General features: G+C 40.5%; 1 protein-coding gene across 1 annotated transcript in view; it reads right to left on the bottom strand.

Annotated features, from left to right (window-relative positions):
* Nucleotides 1–6,220, bottom strand: part of LOC113215116 (ATP-dependent RecD-like DNA helicase) — a 9,705-nt gene that overhangs the window by 1,199 nt on the left and 2,286 nt on the right. The gene's annotated exons all lie outside the window — the stretch shown is intronic.

Genomic DNA, 6,220 nt, shown 5'->3' with positions numbered 1-6,220 from the left:
AGTTGAACTGTCAGCCATTGCCATGGCGGACAGTGAACAATATCTGCGCTGCGATACGTTCAATCGTCAAGTGAGCCCTTCTTTTCAACGGCTAGGTTTAAAACAAGTATAAGTACTTTAACAAAGAAAGGACATCTATCTGGAAAGACAAGCAGCAGCAATGAGCAGACTTCCTGTCTGTGATTCTCATATCTTGACTCAAAAATTACAGTATAATATTAAAAAAATAACCATTATCCTTTGCCATGCTTGTGAATTAATCAATTCAGTAAGTTTTAACTACTTGCACAAAATCAGTATGTCACGAAATATTTTTCATGTCTTCAATGAAAACAATGAGCTGCAGCAGGAACGCACTAAACTGTTGTGCCACTAAGGGCTGCACATAAAAATTGCATTGACATGCTATGAAAAAGCAAAAGACCATGGTTGTCCAACTCCTTAAGCAATTAGTGGTATTACAACTTGCAGAACCAAACTGAAACACAAATAACGATATCTGGTATTGAATGTGAAGTTTTGCACCGAGTAATTGACCATTGGAAAGAGTCAACACAGCTGAATACATCTATCATGTCGACAAAAACTTATTGATCTGCAGTACAGTCAGGGTTCTTTTTAGTGCGAACTAATCGTTAATTAGTACTGAACACTTCGAGCCTGTCCAAAAGGATTTATTCCCACTGTGACACACCAAACACACAAGAAAGCGATTCTTAGAAAAATTTCAGTAAATTCACAAATCTACAGAATGGTATCTTGTTGTTTGTATTAACGTAGAGAATACTTTCAATTCCATCATGAGTGTCTGAATCATGTGGACCAATGTAAACATAACAAATACTGACATACGACACACACATATAAAAACTGAAACAGAACACAATGTACATAACCACAGTTCTTCTCTAAGTAAGATGACCATTCACAAATTACTCAAAACAGAAATACAATGTCTAACCTAATAGGCGGAATGTAATATTGAAACAGTTGTCACTCACAATGTAGGACAACTCAATGTAGGACAACCTTCATACTTGGCACTCAAATAAAAATCGTCCCACAAAACAACTAAAGAATCAAAACGTGTCTTAAAACGAAACATCTTGTGAAAAAATATTCCCTTTAAAACTACAGAATTTGAGATCTGAACTTTGTAGCAAGCAGAAGCAGACATGTTGTTGATGTTGAGGTAGGCGACAGGGGGAGAGGAGGAAGGGAAGGTGAGATGGGAAACTGGGAAATGGAAATGCGACGACGCCATTGAACTCGTCCTTAAATTTGAGTGAAACGCACGATCAGCACCGTCCGAAACCTGTCGGAAATAACGCACGCGAACATATCAGTCGTACCGCAATCGCACGAAACAGGAAGACACAAAACTGACGGTTAACACTGAAGTGAGTTAGTGGCGAAGAAACACAAGGTCAAAAGCAATAACGAACGAGTACTCACGAAACGAAAAAGGTACACTGGTAGGCGGGGCGGGGAAGAGGAAGGGGATATAGATAAACAGATAATCCTCGTAAATTATCGATTCTAAGACAAACCCGCTTCTCGCTGTCAGTGCAGCAGATTTTGAGGAGATACGGAATGTGACACACAGACAGACAGACAGACTCACGACGGAGACATCGCCTGACCCCTCAGCGACTTGGACTGAGCTTCAGCGATAACACACGTTAGTAAGTTACGATTTTGGTTTCTTACAAGTTGCCCGGAGGGCCTTGAGCTCACCCCTCAGTCCCTGACTGCTACTAGTTATTATTATTATTGATGTTGTTGTTTATTCCTGGCACATAGGTGAACACTGCAGTTCTGAAGTGCAAAGATCCGCTGAGGTCAATTTCCCCACCACGTGAAAACTTGACACAAATTGGTATTGACATGTGTGGACTACCTTAGCAAGTGGTCTGAGGCCAAAGCCCTCTAAAACAAGACTGCGTTGGAAGTAGCAAGATATATTTGGGAATGGATTTCAAGGTTTGGCTGCCCCACAATTGTTATAAATGATCAAGGCAGAGAATTTTGTAATGCGGTGCATGACGAACTTTGTGAAATAACAGGGACAGAACAAAGAGTTACCTCTGCCTTCCATCCCCAAGCAAATGGTCAGGTGGAAAGACAAAATGAAACAATCAAATGCAGGCTATTGAAGTGCCTCAGAGATAGAATTCACGAATGGCCAACAGTACTGCAAGGCGTTCTATTCGCACACCGAACACAGAAACAGCGTTCTACTGGGTAATCGCCATCGTTCTATTATTTGGACAGGGGCCTGTGCTTGCGCTTTACGTAGAACTACAGCGTAGTGAAGAAGCAGATGAAAATTTCATGGAAAATTCTGGTAAGCAAAGTATACTTTTGCCAATATAATAAAAGGCAATAACATTACTTTCGAGGGGTGTGGAACAATATGTGTACAACGGGAAAAACATCCAGAAACAATCATGACACAATAGGACTCAATCACACGGAATCGAAAACAACCCCACCATCCGAAACAATCACACAAAATCCGACACAATCATGACACAATCACACACCGTCAAGTCACAATGTGACACAATTTTACGAAATGTGCCACAATATTGATCGCACAATCTGAAACAATCACACACAATCAATCGGAATCAATCACATAAAATCGCACACAATCATCGAGACAATCACACACAATCACACACAGTCATACTCAATCACGCCCAATCTGAAGCATTTATTTTTTGAGAAAGTCATGTGTACACTTTTTCCGACTTTTTCGACCACTTTCACACCTCTCCATTCCTTAAAACTTCAACATATTCTCTTTTTCCGGATGGGCCTGAAAGTGCCATGACTTAACATAATTTTTTGAATACCTATCATGAAGAAGCCTGTGATGAATGTAAAGAAAAGGCAGCCGTCGTAGATAAGTTCATAGAAATGAAACACAAGTACTGTCTAAGGCCCGATAACACATAAAGGATGCACGAAGAATTCAACGTAAAGAATACGACAAGAGGAAAATTACTAAAAGGCTCTTCAAGGAAAGGAATGTAGTGCTTCTCAGGAATCTGAAGAGGGATGACCGGAAGGGAGACTGGAAGGAGAGCCCCTGGCTGGGTCCGTACACCATAGTTGAAATAAAATTGGACGACGGAAAGTGCGTTCTACGCAATTTGCAAACTGGGCACATTTTAAAGACAACACGACGTCAAGCAAATCTCACAATTTATCATAGAAGGCCTGCTAAATTTATGGCTGCTGCGAAAATTAAACGAAGTAGAATCAAGAATGTTAATAAAACTCATGAAAAAACTATGAAAACTGAAAAGAAACTTGGTAATGTATTTTTTTTTACGTAACATGAAAAATTACCACGATCTATTTTGCGTTAAGCATAATAAATATTTTATAAAATTTCTTGCCTACAGATGGGATGTTGAGCCTCAGTAGCCTGGCTGCCGTATCAGAACCCACTCAGAGCAATCAGGAGAAGACTGACAATACCGACTCTGCGTGTAAACAGGAAATCGAAATAGGTACATCATAGTATTTTTACGTATTAAAACAAATTGTGTCGCGAAAACAAAGTGATACAGTTGGTATTCATTGTTCAGTTCCCCACTTATAATTTGCGAGGTATTGCTACATGTCACGAAGGATTTGCCTTCTAAACTCTTTAAATAGTCCGAATTTTCGGTTTGTCGGTCAAAAATAAGTAACTCCTAAGTAAACACGGTAAAATTGTAGCAATATGTTACCTGTCTATATTCTCGTTTTTAGGGCAAGCACCTATTGGTTTGATACACATTTTGAAAAATGGCAACATTTTAACAGAAGTACATGTCGACATGAGTCGCTACGTGATCATCAACACTTGTGGGTTCGACAGCGTAGTTGAACTGTCAGCCATTGCCATGGCGGACAGTGAACAATATCTGCGCTGCGATACGTTCAATCGTCAAGTGAGCCCTTCTTTTCAACGGCTAGAGATCTCTTTAGTTCCGGGACTTCTAGTGACGTTTACGTCCTTCGAGCAAGAGCGATCCTATGCACGAAGCCCAACATCCGGAGCACAAGGTCGTAAGGTCGTATAGTCTTATCGATGCTGCGTGCAGTGTTGCGGAGCTTGTCCCGAAACTCCTACTTACAGGCAGTGTCACAGAAGAGCTGACATGCACAATTAAAAGCTGCCCAAAAGGAAACAAACAATTCGAAAGGCAAGTTGTTGCGTAGCATGTAAAAAATGGAGGAGCACTGACAAATTAAGGAGAGCCCTTGAATGAAAAAATACAGCCAACCTACACCTCTTGTAATGCGACAGTTTCCAAAAACGTGTACTGTGAAGGGTGGGAAACTCTTCAGTTTACACAGAATGCTCAACACTTGTACATAGAGGCTGTACAAACTAAAGACAACCCCAAAAAGTTCTTACACTGTCACATTAAGCTGGAGTGTCTGCCCCATCAGGTTTGTACATCATATATTGTTAAAAAAAGTTCAGTTATATTGATTTATCAAGGTAACTTTCAAATAAAAAAGGTAGTCCTATTTTTAATTCAGATAACAGTTAATGCATGAGAGACAAGAATTAATTCTGAGCGGCGTGGTGGCCTTCATCGGGTCTGATACGACCTTAATATGAAACGAACATGCCCCAACCCCAAAAGCCCTTTCAAGTGCCATCTTATTTTTTATTCGATTTAAACATTCTGAACTTGTAACTTTTTTTAAGCCTCCTGCTTCGTTTTAAACTTTGAAAGTAATCTTTTAAAAACTTGTTTCTATTTTAAACAGAAAGAAAACTTCTTCATTTTTAATGTTTTATTAAAATTTAATATTAGCACTACTTGAATTATGTTTGATTACTTAATACGCAATCCTCCACTCCGAGGCAGACTGAAGGGTCACATTCACCCCGTGATAAACATGCCCCCTACGACGGGCAAACCCGGAGGGCGCGTTCATCCCGTGATAAATCAGGCCCCTTCCTCAAGGCAAGTTGTAGGGGGCAGATTCATCCTGTGATAAACCTGCCCCCTTCCTCAAGGCAAGCTGTAGGGGGCAGGTTAATTCCGCGATAAACCTGCCCCCTTCCTCAACGCAAGCTGTAGGCTGTAGGGGACTGACTCATCCCGTGATAAACCTGCCCCCCTCCTCAAGGCAAGCTGTAGGGGGCAGGTTCATCCCGTGATAAACCTGCCCCCTTCCTGAAGGCAAGCTGTAGGGGGCAGATTCAACCCGTGATAAATCTGCCCCCAGCCTGAAGGCAAGATTCATCCTGCACCCAGAAAACCATTTAGTCAAGACTAAAATGTTCGGTTCCTTCGAGATTAACACGAATTTAGTCGTTCTGACTAAACTTTAAATCCGCAGAAAACGCCGGTTAACATCTCAAACTAAGATTTGGTTCGACGCGTCGTACGAACAAAGTTCGATTTCCGGGCGCGCCGTTCAACGCTGTCCGATCTCCTTTTCAGCTTTTATCTGCACCGTAAGCTTCAAGCCGTGATATCTTTTTGATAGTTCACTTATAGGGCACTGTTAAAAAAATTTCATTACATTTTCATAACATTTATATGAAGCTATTTTCATTACAATTTCATTACAAGGTTGTTAAATTTTCATCACAATTGAGTAATAAAATTTCATAACACATGTTATTAAAGAATTGACAACTTTCTAAAAGAAATTCTTTTTTCGCTCTAACCCTTATGGCATCAACTCCTCAACCACCTAACGGATTTTACAGGCCGTAAGCATAGCAGTTTACCGCACCTTACCGGGAGTTTAACCCGGACCCCTTGGGTTGTAATACCCTCGCCTTTGACCACTCGGCCACGAGGATTACCTGAGAGTGGTTGAGCCGTAACGTGGTCTTAAGGGGGCTTTTATCTCCCAAAATGCATTTTTGGTACATTTGTCATTAAAATTAGTTTCTGAGCCACTGTAGGTGTAGGGATGGAACCTGAGGGTATATTTCTCAACACAGGGGATGGGTTAACACATTAACAATATCAGAATGCCACTAACTTTACTTTAGAGAGGTCCTAAGTGTGTACTTCTATCTTTATAGGATATCTTCTTTTAAAGTTTACGCGCAGGATTTCTCCGGAGAAAGTGGTGATAAAAAACTGGTCAATAGCTTGTTTGTTTCAGTTCATCAAGGACTACAGATTGACACAGGGGTTTGACTGAATTTTGAAAAATAAAAATTATACTCACTTTGAAGTAA

The sequence above is a fragment of the Frankliniella occidentalis genome, unplaced genomic scaffold (genome assembly GCF_000697945.3).
Source record: "Frankliniella occidentalis isolate FOCC.00 unplaced genomic scaffold, Focc_3.1 Scaffold12, whole genome shotgun sequence".
Lineage (NCBI taxonomy): Eukaryota > Metazoa > Arthropoda > Insecta > Thysanoptera > Thripidae > Frankliniella > Frankliniella occidentalis.
The sequence above is the reverse complement of the archived record's forward strand: the minus strand, read 5'-3'. Positions and strand labels throughout refer to the sequence as shown.